The sequence below is a fragment of the Passer domesticus genome, chromosome 4 (assembly GCF_036417665.1).
Source record: "Passer domesticus isolate bPasDom1 chromosome 4, bPasDom1.hap1, whole genome shotgun sequence".
Classification (NCBI taxonomy): domain Eukaryota; kingdom Metazoa; phylum Chordata; class Aves; order Passeriformes; family Passeridae; genus Passer; species Passer domesticus.
In genome coordinates, this window is record NC_087477.1 from 36,917,317 (window position 1) to 36,931,524 (window position 14,208).

The 14,208-nt window shown below is 38.0% G+C and overlaps 1 long non-coding RNA gene across 1 annotated transcript in view; it reads left to right on the forward strand.

Annotated features, from left to right (window-relative positions):
• The first annotated feature begins 2,928 nt into the window (after positions 1-2,928).
• The window catches only part of LOC135298949 (uncharacterized), a 63,868-nt gene continuing 52,588 nt past the window's right edge, over positions 2,929-14,208 (forward strand). The window contains exon 1 of the long non-coding RNA XR_010360998.1: positions 2,929-3,130. This is a non-coding gene — a long non-coding RNA (uncharacterized LOC135298949). The remainder of the gene's footprint in view (positions 3,131-14,208) is intronic.

Sequence of the window (14,208 nt, forward strand, 5' to 3'; positions counted from 1 at the left end):
TACAATTATAGCTATTCTTTATAAAGCCTATATCCATTTCATAACATACATATTGAGATACTTCTTTTTGTGAACTTTAACTGGAATATCCTAAAATCTCTTTTATAATTCTTTTGGATATTTTATTTTGTTTTTATTCTTTATTTTCTTCTCTGGAAAAATCACAGTTTCTCTTTTTACAGTTCTTCAAGAAATCAGAAACCTTATTAAAAACTGTCAAAATTAAAAAGGCATGTTCTGTGAAACCAGAATATCTGTGTAAGTGTTTTTATTGTCCATTCTTCCTTTTACACAAGATCAAAGCATCAAGGGACAAGAAAATAGGGTGAGAAAAGTCAATTCAAGCTTGCAGAATTCATGCTGTTGCCAAATATTTATCCAGTGATTCATCAAAAATGTTGCAAAATGTAGTACTGGATTTTTAATGATCACAGGTTTCACTGCCAGTTCTTGTAAGACATCCTGTTTTTGTGCAGTGCTTTAAACAAAAGAAAAAGTCAATACATTACCTTGAACAATAATTCAGGGGCAACTGGGAGCCACTAATGGGATGGGCATAGCTCATTATGAAGTGGTTTTTAATGGAATGTAAATATTTTATTTGGCGGTACTAGAAAACTCACATTTAATTTGACTGTAGAGAAATGTCTTGTAACTGAACCAGTTCCTGTTTCTGCTCACGGAATGAAGAGATTCCTCAAGAGTGAGATGAATTCTAAAAAAGAAGTGGCACAGGCATGGCAAGAGTAATTTCTCTCATTTCAGTTAGCTGAAATAAAAGGTGAAATTTCAGAACTACAAGCCATAAACAAATAGGCTGCTTGTTAAAGAACACTGAGGTAGTTGATAGGAATCCTTGTCATGTGAAACGAATGGACACACAGGAGATGCAAACAGACCCTGACCTCTGTTGGCAAATTAGGCATTGCTTAAGCAAGGGAGTGAAAGTAGAGAAGGGCAGAGGAAACAAGGTGAAACAGAAAGGTATGAGTCAATATCATAGGAGTTCAAGGACAAAATAATTGTGAATGTAGTCAAGGTAATATATACCTTATTGAGGTAATACTATATAACTTATTATTCAAGGTAATATAGAACTTAACAATTAAAACTCAAACTTGTCTGCATGAAATCTCTTATTTTGTTGAATGTGTACAAACTGCTAGTACGAAAGGGCTTGTTCCAACAATTTCTAACTGCTGGGAATTGCTGCATTCCAGCTGCTGGCCATGTTCCCTCTATAGGTGTATGTACTTCACATACTGGCCTATTCTACTGTTCCTGTTTTATGAGGAGCAGCGCTGTAAGAGGAGCTCAGTCTATGAGGAAGAGCAGAGGCCTTGAGAGGCTTCAGGTCCTGAAGCATTTTCCTGAGTGCCCTTTCCATGGTTCTCTGCACATAAGTGAAGCCAGTCCAAATACCTCTCTTTTTCATCCTAACCACCGGTACTTTCCACCATGTTTTCTACCATATCATATATCAGAAATTTACTTAAAAAAAAAAAAAGCAGAATTAATGTACAACCATATAACCTATATATTAATGACATCAGCTTATAGATAGCAAGAAAAGAGAAGCAGATGCTGAGAGGTAACTCTAGAAACTCAATTTTAAGGAGCAGAACTGCTACCAAAGATAAGTTTTGCTGACAAAGCATAGTATGCCTGCTATTCAAGCTGCATAGCATGTGTCTATATGAACAGCTTACTCTAAAATTTATTTTAGGACTGACCCATGACCTTTTTTCATATGACATTCTTAAAAGTGAGAATGCACAGTTCAGTGCAATGAACTGTATTGTACAACCACATATAACCACAAAAGTTATATATACACTAATGAAGGTATAAGATAGAGAACAAAGTTGGAATGAAATGCATGGGAAAACTTTGGCTCTCATACTACACAGAAAAAGGCAGGCAGATTTGTCTCTTGAGAAACATTAAGGAAAACACATAACTAAAATTTTAAACATACAAGTTTTTTGGCTTTTCTTCCTTCCAGGATTACTGAGGTAATGAAGATGGGATTCTACTTGTACTTTTAGAAATGTTATTAATGGGATTCCTGATTGCCAATGAAAGTCTTTGCTGACTCCTGATGGACTGTATTAATTTCTTTTGGAGCTGTAGAACACTGACTGTTCCTAATAATCTTAACGATGCCCCTTCTCAGTCACTCCAGGAGAAAATTTCCAGCAAAAATATCCATCAAGCTGAACATATGTAAGCAAAGAGAGGTGCCCAGCCTTTCTAAAAGGAGCAGCAGAGAACTGGGCATATGCTGCTCCATAGCACTCACACCCTTCTCTAGTGCTGCTGCTTTGGCAGTGTTTTCACACTCAACATACAGCAGCAAAGAATATTAAAGCATGGAATCTTCATCCTGCTGTTAAAAGCATCACTGACAACAAAATATGCATTTTAAAGAATTGTTTGGTTCTTACTTGACCATGTTTTTTTACTACAAAAAGTAGGGAAGAGTGTAAGAAAAGTGGCTCAGACTAAGCTGAATAGGAATTAGAGTGCAGGAAGAAGAGGGCTTGCATAAATCTATAAGACTGAACAGTGGAGAGGCAATAAAAGTGAAGATTTGCTGGAGAAAGGAACCAGAAGCCCAAAAGAAAATCTATAGCCTTCTTGCAAAGTTTTTCTTTAGATTACAAACCAAGTGGTATCAAGGAAAGGTGTTAGAGTTTAGAAATCTCTGAGGGAAGTCCCTCTCTCTTCACTTTTGAAATAAACAATTTTCCAAATACTCTTGCAAATAAAACAATAGAAAGAAAATATTGTTTTGAGACATGCACAGAAGCATTTGTGGTGGCTTTAAAGCATTGTTGATATGATACTGTTATCTTTTTTTAGCCAGCAAGAATGAGGCTTTAATCCCTACCACCTGTGTAACACAGGTGATGCAATACAAATGGGATTGCTGTTGGCATGCCATGGAGGGGTTTTGCTCCTTTTTCTGAGGATGGGTGAGCATGGATCTATTCAGTGCAGTTGTTTTTTCTCTAAAGAACTACAATAATGCTTGATGTACAGTTAGTTATTTTAATTCTTTTACACTACAAGAGAAGCTGACTTCTGCTGAGCAGCAGCCTCTGGTTTTCTGCATTGAATAAAGAAGGTGAGTGGCTGGGTGCTGAAGCAAAGTTGCTGTTGAGGTTTTGGAATTATTTATTAAGGTACAGAATGAAGGAGTGTTCTAGATGTAAGCTGGGGGGGAAGAGAAGATAGACTGGCATAGTGGAGAAGTGGTGGAGTTTCATAGGTTAAATGGAGGATATGTGAATGATATGTTTGCTGCTTACAGGTGCATAAAAGGATGTGGATCCCCATAAATATCTTGGTATTTTATGGTACTTGTTACTTGTTGACTGTGTTGTCCTATTTTATGGACTTGTTGTCCTTGTTTATCTTAATACGTCAGTGTCTTTTTCCTTCTCTGCTGGATGAGTTGAAATTTAGAGGCTCTAAATCTGATTAAAAAAACCTTTTTGGTCCAGGCTTGGGAGAGTTTCAATGAAGCTGTTTCTGTGTGTGTCTAAGAAATTCATTACTCTCTGATTGCTACCAAATAACTCCATTCTCTAGAGATTTTCTCTAACTTGTGAGCTTTCTCGAGAAGCAGTTGACAACTCAGTTTTCAGTTGGGCTGTTATGGAGAGGTGGATGTCATTTGGATATTGAGCCAGTGTAAAGCTGGAGGAGAGGAAAGCATCAGCCTCATTGCTTCTGAAGCCTTTCTTGAATGGCCAGTTTGTGTGAGGGCCTGGCTGTCATAATATGGAACTGAAACCCAGCAGAGAGGCTGGTTTATGTCTGCCTGAGGAATAGTGGTTTGTTTTCCAAGCTCCACTCTGAGGTAAGTTCTATGTGCTGCATGGCTTTAAGTCATATGTGTGTTTTGGTATGTGGACTGTCAGAATATGAACATATGTCAGATAATCTTCCCAACAGGATCAAGGGGAGGCATTTAGCTATTAGTGACAGTGAATCCAGTCCTGGAGGTACTGAGTTGAAAGGGCTTTGTGTTTACAGATATGTGAAGCTCTGCAGTGTGTTCTATATCTGCTGATGTGTAGGGAAGAGAAAGGCAGTGATGCTGTGGTGGAGCTGTTAGAGGAAAGCAGTTAATGCCTGCCACTATGGTCCTCTCTGCTCACCATGGATGTCCCTGGTGATGGAGGTGATGCAGCTCAAAACCAAAGAGGAACCTCTACTGGTGTGTGTGAAAGTTGGTGCTTTTCCAATAATTACTCCTTGTCTACTCATGTTGATCTTAGGATGCCACATATGGATGTGAAATGATTAAAGAATATATTTTTAAACTCCTGTGTTCACTTCATTTTGAATTTATGCAAATAGGCCAATCCTGTAAGTAGTTTCATTTTTTTGTGCCTTCTCACAAAGAAGAGTTTCATCAACTTTAAAGGAAAAAGAAATGTATGGAAAATTTTTGAAGGCTGGAGTCAATTAGCTTAACTACTGAACCAGTCTTTATTCTGGGTGAAGTTGCACCGGCTTGAAGGCCAGTGCTGCAACTGGCATAAGGCAGGTGTGCTCAGGATTAACGTGTGGAGGTGAGGGTGGTTCAGCTGTGATCCTCGGTGGATCACACTAACTCCAGGAGGCAGGGAATCAGCCGGGATCAGTTAGCCAGCAGGACACATGCCTCTGGCTGGCTTGCTGCCTGGCACACGCCTGTGCAGTAACAAGAGACAGGCAGGACTTTGGAGCACATTGGGAGACAATTTGACACAGAACCGAGCAGGCAGCGCGAAAGATGAAACAGGGAGTTTTAGAGGTAGGCGTAGAGTAAATTACCAAAGCGTTTCTCTTTTCCATGTGTTTAATTTGAAGTCTGATTTCATAATAAGTGATCCCATGTGGTGCTTCCTTAAAGTAATACTTACCTATTGTAAGCCTTTAAACATTCTGAGATGCCTGAAGTATGAAATCATTTTCATCTATTAGCTGGAATGTACTAATTTCACTTAACAAATTTTTTTATTGCTATTGAATATTTGAATGCCATTTTTCCTCCTTGTTCTTCTCCCACCCCATCCTGCCAGGAACAGGGATGTTGCTGTTCCTGCAGCAGCCCTGGCACAGACACAGCTGCATCACGTATGGTTGAGTTGGTGGTGAATGGTGGTTGAGTAGAATGCTTCAGCTGAGCGTTTGTGTTTAGACAATATAAATCAATGGTCTAGTATAGTAATATAGGGAGTAACTTTCTCCCCAGTTCAGCTGTAGGTTTTAGGAAAGGCATTACTGCAGGGGCGGTAACTTCCTTTTATTTTTTCATTCATTTTTTCCTTTCTTTTTTCTTTTATTGTCTTTTTTTTTTCCTTTTCCTTTTTTTCCCCCATTCCATCAGAATTATGATAAATGTGGTGGTGGCTCCCTTTCACAAGACAGTCTGGCTTGACTTTTGATAAGAGTCTTGAAATCTTACTCAGTTGATTGTACTCATTTTGGTGATGTGAAACAAAAGAAACAACATTCTGTGCTTGTAGGTTTTGTTGCAAGGAACAGCACTGAGAATCTAAAGAATGCAAGAGTTTTCCAATAAAAACATCACAGTAATTGCTTTAAAGGAGTGATTCATACATGTAATCTTTCAAATATGCTGGCATGGATTTTGTTAAGACAAATTGACTTGGCTAGCGTGATAGGTGCTCTTCTTCGGAAATGATACCTAATGATAATAGAGATATCTTGTCTGATCTCAAAGCAAGGTAGGGCCAAGTGAGGCTAAATCTTGGATGTGAAACTTTCTGGACACAAAGATTTGCAGAAGCAGTTGTTTTTTATTTTGAGAGGTGCCGCATTGGTAGAAGTGATCTCTTTAATTACCATCCTGACAACCTGGTGACACTAATGTAAATCATTCAGGTTGGAAGGAGCCTTAGGAGGTTGTCCAACAATTAATTCAGAGTCAGTCTGAAGTTCCCTAATTAAGGAATCTTCATAATTTCATTAGAAAATGGGTAGTTGTTGGGTTGGTACAGCCACAGGTGCTGTTAGCCTGTGCTGGTGCCAGATCACAAGTCACTAAGGTTCAGAGTCCTGTCCAGACCCCAGAGACTTTGCAGTGGAGCTGCTCACTCACAGGGCCTGCACAGCTCTTTCCTTGTGAGAAGAGAACCAGTGTGCTTGAGAGACAAAGTTCCTGCTCTAACTCCCCAGCTGATCTGTAATTTGCATTATTAGTCCACTACCTTCTTCTGATTGCAATTGTCTGTAAAGGATTGCTGCTGCATGCTGGCTAAAAAGGTGCCATGTCCACCTTCAAAAAGATTGGGTTTAGGTCAGAAGTAATGAATGTATACTCTAAACCTGGGAAAACATGAATCAAGTCCAGATAATCTTGGGGAATGCTCTGAAACTTTCTAAATGAAGAACAAATATGCAGAATCTTTTTGACTGATGTCTCCAGTGTTACTCTTAGTAGTAATTTTTCTCAGTTTTCAATGAACAGGTTTTGATCACTAGTGACCCTCCTAAAGTAATGTCACACTGAGGTGTTTGAACTTATTTAGAAGTTTTTTTACCCTACCTTTTGTTTATATGTTTCTATTTTACCCTAATTATTCTAAGGCTTATGGTTATGGGATTCTCTGCATCTTAACTGAAACAATCAAAATTTTCATTTGAATACAGTGTTACCAAAATTGATCATGAAAGGAGATGTACTTGCACTGAACAAAAAATAAATAAGGATCAGAACGTACGTTAACAATTATATACTAGTTATTCCATATACTTGTATATACATATTGTTATACTATATGACCTGTTGTACTATATGACTTGTTATACTATGACCTGTTCAATGCATAAAGATTACTAAACTAAATATGATGAGCTTCACACTTTGTGCTGCCCCAGGATACAGCATGTGATTCCCACCAAGTGAAGTTGAAATGCCATCAAAATATGGACATCTATTTTTTTGTTTGCCACATGCATCCAGTGATGTTGTAATTGTGGATATATTTTTGGGTTTTTCTTTCTTCCACTTTATTTTTAAATAACACAGAAACTATGAAACTATGCTATTTCATCTTCTTGACTCTTTAAAGAATAATGCAAATTATAATATGTATTTCTTGTTTAGCTCTTCATACTGAGGGATAGGTGTAAGTTGATTCTCCAGAAAAAAACAGGAAGCTTTCTGACTTTTACTTTTGGTGTATGACTGCAGAGAAATATTGAGGTGGTAAGAGCTCACAGTTGTTTACAGGAACCTTCTGCCTGTGAAACCGTGCTTGATCATGTTCAATTTCTTTGAAACAAGAGAAAGGAAGCATCCAAAAATTACATAATTTTAAAATTCTTTCTTGTAGAATTCAGGGCAGTTTATGAGCATCAGTCCTCATTTTGTACCACTGAAAAAATCTCTAGCCATGGACATAATGCATATGGAAAACTGACACTTTCAAGGACTTTTTTCAATTACAAAGTAAAAAGCATTACAAAACTTTCTCCTTTCAAGGTTTCACAGAAGGTCTAGGTATGATAAAATCACAGACCCTGCAATTGTCTCAATCTCGTGTATTTGTTAAAATGCATTTATTGAAGGTAATTTACTTCTGTTCCTCTCTGCATACAGATCTAGAACTAATTTTCCAAATCTCTTCTTCCTCTTTTATTTTCCTTTCTAACTCCACATTTTGTTCTAGGTGATTTTGATATAGTGAGACTCACCAAATGATCCTACTGCTGGCATTTGTAGCAGAGGGGACAGTTTAGCTCAGTGATTATCCTGTCAATAGAAGGCTGTATTTTGCTTGTATTGAAGGCTTCTTCATAGTAAATTCCAAAATGTATCCTGAATCTTTATGAACAAGACATCTGGATAGATACTTTGTGGCTGTGATACAAGCTGATGTCTTTATCAACAGAGAATATATTCCTTCTGAAAGAATGTGCTGCTAGATTATAGCTTTGGCTGCCTTTGTCCCTTAAAAAGTAAATATTTACAGAGTATGGCACATTGAATTGTGACAATTATTAGTTTTTTGACTTTTTTTTAAAATAAATTGGTATTTAGAGTGACTTACAGCCTTTTAAAAATGGCAGAGAATGTATTTGTTCTTGCACCTTTTTGGGACCAAGTGCTTTGTATGGGGGCTTAGTTTTGGAAATAGTTGCTATTACTAATTTAGGTGTACCATAGTAGAGTAATTCAAATAAGGGAGATTTTCCTGTGAGGTGTCTGTTAATGTTTGGTTTAGACAAGTGCTAATTAATACTTCCTCAGTTCATGCAGTTCCCAGCTCTATGAATAGTTAAAAAAACATCAATGGCTCTAAACTAGCTCACAGGCTGCTGGGAAAAAACCCATGTAAAATCTGATGCTCACTGGATTATCTTTGCCTCCATTTGACATTGTTTTATAGTGATCCAAATAACTAGTTGGTGTTTAGAGAGAGAGAAAAAGAAATGAGAAAGGTTAACCTGACTTCAAGTGTTCAGAAAAACTGGAGTTTAAATATTTGTCCCACTCCACCATGACAATTCTGCATTTCAGCTGACTGTATAATAACATTTTCCTTATGGTCTTTTAGTGTAACAAATTAGATTTTTTAAAGTTCTCTAAATATACACAGGAGAATTTTTAAGATATTTGTCTAGTTATCTTATTTAAAAAGTTGGTGGGAGTGGAGAAGAAAGTAAAAAACCCCAAACCATTACCACCCCCATGCTCTCCTGAACTGCCCATGCCTTTGTTTGTGTTGCATAATAAAAACAGAATGTTGGCTTTTTATAGGAAATTAGGAAAGCAATCGATGGATAATATGATAGTTTGCCTCTGGGCATATTGAGAAATGCCTCAAGAACGGCTGAAACACAATGTTACTCTCAGAAAGCAAACAAAAGAGGAGTCCCCTCTCACTACAGAAGACCATCGCAGTCACTTGCTGAACAAAGGAGAGTGAGGATTTTTTGTAAATTTTGGATGCACTGAAGAGCAGGGGTCTGTAGAGCTGGGAAGTAGAGCAGGACTGTGACAACCTCATGAATCCAGTGTGAGACTGAGAGAATTACAGAGCTGGTGCTGCCACAAACAAGACATACAGGAGCGGGACTCTGATTTGCTTGCTGGCTAGACTGGCTCCAGAGCACTTTGGGGTTTATTATGTGGTAGATTGGAAGTCCTGGCAGACAAAAACACATTAGCAGAAGTGTTAGCCTGTCCTAATTGGGAGTGTGGGTAACAGTTCCATCTACTCCATCTGGGACCACTAATTATGTTTGTTTAGTAATAATTCAGAGGAGGGGAGAAATCCCTAAGCCCGTACACTCTTCTTTCTTTTGTGTTTAATTTGGGGAATTACTGAAGCAGCCAAATCTCACCCCAAAAAATGTACATGCATCCCGTTCCTGAAAGTTGAATTCCTGCAGAATTTTACACAATTGGAAGGAAAAGAGGCTGGTCATGCTTAATTTTGATGATTGATTGGTGACTCAAAGTCTGGCCACCATTGTACTCCTTCTTTGAAGTCACTGAATTTCAAATAAAAAAATAAATAGCCTTTAAACTTTGCCAGCTGCAGTATGAAGTTGTCTTACCCATAGAGTTGCAACCTAAAATATCTTAAGTAACTTATATATATATAGATATAATTTTTTTTTTAAGCAATGGAAGAGGCTTGTAAGAGTGCGTTCTTAGCATGGATACAATAGGCTGACAAGTGTCTTCTGAGGAAAAGTTCCTTGTAAACTTTTTCTGTTAGCTGGTGTACAATCATAGTTTCATAAAGAATAGATTAATTAGATATTTTTGTCAGAGAAAAAAATGCTTTTCTGTTTAATTTTATTTCTTCTTTTAAGTAAGAGAGATGGATTTAACTGATGTTTGTTGGCTCAGCAAAGCACTGCCAGTCAATGAGCCAACATTTAGGGAAGCAAACTGAGCAGGAAAGTTGCAGGCAGTAGAAAGCAGCATCCCATAAGCTAGTGGTCATTTAGCTGGATTGCACAGGAACCAAGAACACAGCTTAACTACAGACATATCTTACTATTTTCAAGTCTCTTTCATCTGCAGACCTCAAAAGAGCGAATGCATGAGCTCTTCCAGAATCCTTGTCTTTTATGGCAGTGTTATGAGCCACAGTGAAATAGAAAGTTACTGTCTAAAAGCCAGAAGAGAGCTATATGACAGGAATAATTCCTGAAGTCCCACCAAACTCTTGGTCAATGCCATTAGCAAATTCTTCATGGCACTTCACGTGCTTTGAACAAAGCCTTGATTGTGACAATAGTAAGGCCAGAATTAGAACAGTCATAGCTTCAGTGCTGATCAACCCTCTTCCTTTGCATTGGCCCCATCCCAGCCACAGGTGGGATTTCTTGACAGCAAGAAGAGTAGCTCCTAGAAGAAAAGGGTAACAGCCTGTTACCCTTTTTCTTACAGTAAATCCCAACATCTCCTGTGAAGGAGATGTTGGGATTTACTGTAAAAACAAAGACAATGATCAATGCTGTTTCAGCAAACTGGTCAAGTAGGAGCACATAGATGAACTCCACCATAAATACAAGATCTCTGTGGCCTTTCATCTTCATCTGATGCAAACACAAGGTGTTAATTAGAAAAATCAATGATATTTATAATGCAATTAAAGCAACTTGCTGTCAGTTAAATACACTGTAAAAAAAACCCCAAACATCATCATTGGGAGTAATATTTTTTCTTCAAGTTGATAATGAGACAGGTCAAAAAATTAATATAGAATTTAACTGTGGTGGTTGGACTGCATCAACTACAGCTCATTTAGGCTGTTTAGTGGTGTGGCCAAAAGATCTGCTTTGGCAGCATACTACCTGTAAGTGAAAAAAGCTGAAGTAGTAACCTAAATGCTGTTGCAAACTCTTAAAAATTACTGTAGCTACTCATATCCAAGTTTCCCAGGAAGTGTTTGTCACAAGTAATGCTAAACAAGGGAGATGTAGCTGCTAGGAGTTTCAGCTGGGTTTGAAAAAAACCTAAAATGACGAACTAAGTAAAATGATCACTAAAACTACATTTTGATTTCCAAAAGCATGAAATATTTCATATTACTCAGGAGAAGAAAAAGCAAGATGCCAGCTCATTCCAAAAAGACTGTCACAAAGACTTGAGGTTTAGTGAATACACTGGGTGTTTTCAGTCATGTCTTTGAGGTTCACCCACTAACAGTAGTGCTGAAAAATGTCTTTAAAGTCTGCATCTTGCTCTTTTGATGGATTACCAGAATTCCCAGCTCATGCCTCAATGTAGTACAACATAAACTGCAGCTAAAGCAGAGAAGGAGGAAATTAGATGAGAATGCCTGAAGAAACTTTGAATGTCCTTGCTTTGATGTGTTTCACAATCTTAGCATGATTTCATAGCTGGCAGTATACAGTATATCTAATACTCAGAGAGCCAGCACAGCATGGCAGCCTGAAACAGCAATATATATTATATATCAAGTGAAAAGTGAACTAAATATGTCAGGAATAACTGCGAAGTTCAAACAAAGCTGTTATGAAAGTGTTGATTGTGGCTCTATCATTTTGAATCGACCTGTTAGGGGTTTTTTATTTCTGAAGAAGATATTACATCCCTGTGACGCCTAGAAAGTATTTGATCATTTTCACTCTCAGATTATAGCAAAGAATAAATAAGTTATGTTGTTTTTCTGTATAGTGAGCATACCTTATAATTAGATCTAAGAGTAACTGGATACCTCACTAAACAAACTTACTGTGAATAGAGATTGTAAGACAACCTAAACACTAAAGGAAGAGCAGCAGTGAGCTGCAGTACATATTGCAAAGAGAAAAAGTGAGGATTGCCATGAAATGCGTATTAAACGTGGTTTAGTACCCCTTCAAGGGCTTCTTTCAGGTATACGTTGTTGTGATGGATGCCTCCACCAGGGTTTTGCTAAAGAAGTTTCTTGTCAGTCTGCAGGATTAATGACTTGAATTTATTATATAGCCACCTAATCCTGGGATGGCGTTGGACACTCATGCATCAGAGACTGTTTTGTGCCATTGGTAAACCTGGGCTAGTCATGAAAAGTGCTTAGAAATATTTACTCACAACTTGCCTGAAGGGGGAAGCACAGACAAAGGCGTCACTGTGTCTGTCCCAGAATTCAACAGATCTTTTCAGAGTTCAGAGTTTCTGAAATCCACTCCTGTCACATCATAGAGATTTTGGGGGTTTTTTGAACTTAGATGTGATTGCTTCAGTAACAAAAATGTTGGTGTTTTAACCACATTTTAGAAAACTCTTGCAAATACTGGAGAACTGCATTCTTAAAATGCAAGAAGCAACTTCTTGACAATCAGTGGCAATTGTTAAAAAATCTTTTTGCTTGCTTGTGTGCAACAGGATGTATTCTGGGAACTTTGGAAGTGAAATGAGAAGAAAGGCAGTCATTTTACTGCCAGAATTATTATTTGGGTGGTGGATGACTGTTTCGTTCTTCTTGCTTTCACATAAAGTAGAAAATACAACTTTATTTGACAATTTTAGAAATCTGATCTATGACTCCTCTAGTTTCTTTTTCACTTTTGTAGGTGTGTACTAAAATAGGTGTTGGCAACATAACCGCCATGTAGAGTGCAGTCTTTTAGTGGCAGAGGCAAAGTAAGGACCGTCCTGGTGACTTAAATGGATACTTGCATTACACTGAAAGACTAAGGACCAAGATCTCTGCTGGTTTCACTTTACAGACAATAGTTTTGTTTCATCTGTAGAAAACTATAGCAGTAGGCAAGGCCCAATGCATCCTGGCCTGTACCAGCAGTGGTATGGCCATCAGGGCCAGGGCAGTGATTGTCCCCCTGTACTGGGCACTGGTGAGGCCATGCCTCAGGTGCTGTGTCCAGTTCTGGGCCCCTCACTACAAAAAGGACATGGAGGTGCTGGAGCGTGTCCAGAGAAGGGCAGCAGAGCTGGGGAAGGGTCTGGAGCACACGTCCTGTGAAACTGGTTAGTAGGAAAAATTTATTTCCCAAAGTGGGAACAAACATTGGAGCAGGCTGCCAGGGAAGTGGTGGAGTCACCATCCCTGAGCATATTTAAATGACGTGTAGAGGCAGCACTTGGGGGCTTGGCAGTGGTTAGTTAATGGTTGTACTAGATGACCTTCAAGATTTTTCCAACCTAAATTATTCAATGACTCTAATTTGGCTTCAGGAAGGAATGAGTGGTCCTGAAACAGTACAATACAAAGGATGAGAAGTGATCTCAGAGACTGGTCTGCTGTTGAACTCTAAAGCTGGAATCCTTTTTTGTTGAAAGATTATGATGCTGTCTGTAACCCCTTACAGTAGTGCTTACAATTTGATTTTCATCTTCTCAGCCAAGTATCTGTTGTCAAAAGCATTCACGACGAAGGTAAAAGAATGAAGGATTTTACCAAACAAACAGTAGAAAATGAAAGGCTATCCGTGTTCATTGTTGTTCCAGATGAATATTATATTAAAGACATGCCTAGGTAACATGGTTAAACTTGGCTTGAATATTTTATTTTTATTTGAAGTGTGTTGGATTTATAATACAGATTTTTAAGTTTGCAGGTCACAGTCCATTGTCATTGTTTGAGAAACAGCACATAATAATTTGAAACAACTACATATAACAACTTGAATGTAGCCTTTAGCTCCCTTACATGACATCATCATGAATTACAGTATCATACTGACAGTGGGGGTGATACTGAGAGATGCAATGTTGAGCAATGAGTTTTCTCTCTGAGTTGTCATCCATTTTATTTGTAGTTCTAAATTTATAGCAAAGACAGGGTAAATAATATTAAGGTAAAAATTGAATCAGCTGTACAAAGACTGAAGCCCAATACAAGTGAGCATGGGCAGACAGAGTCTAGGTCTGCCAAAGACTGTCATCCAAAGGATTCCTTTGATGGAACTGAGACATGTCTTCCTCACTTCGGCTTTTGCCATACCCGTGTAGGACTTACAATACAATTGCTTACATAATAGAAACTCATGGGCAGCTAACATCTGAGAATGAAGTAAAGGGTTTAAGGGATCTGACATGGGCTTAGGGTGCAGTCATTTTATTTTTAGAACAGATTCTTTGGATTCATTCCTTGTCTTGTTAGTATTCATCCTTGCAAGTAATTTCTCATAAATTATCATCAATTCGTTTATAAAACTTTAAGATAAAATAATACTAAACAACAGGGGCTAATT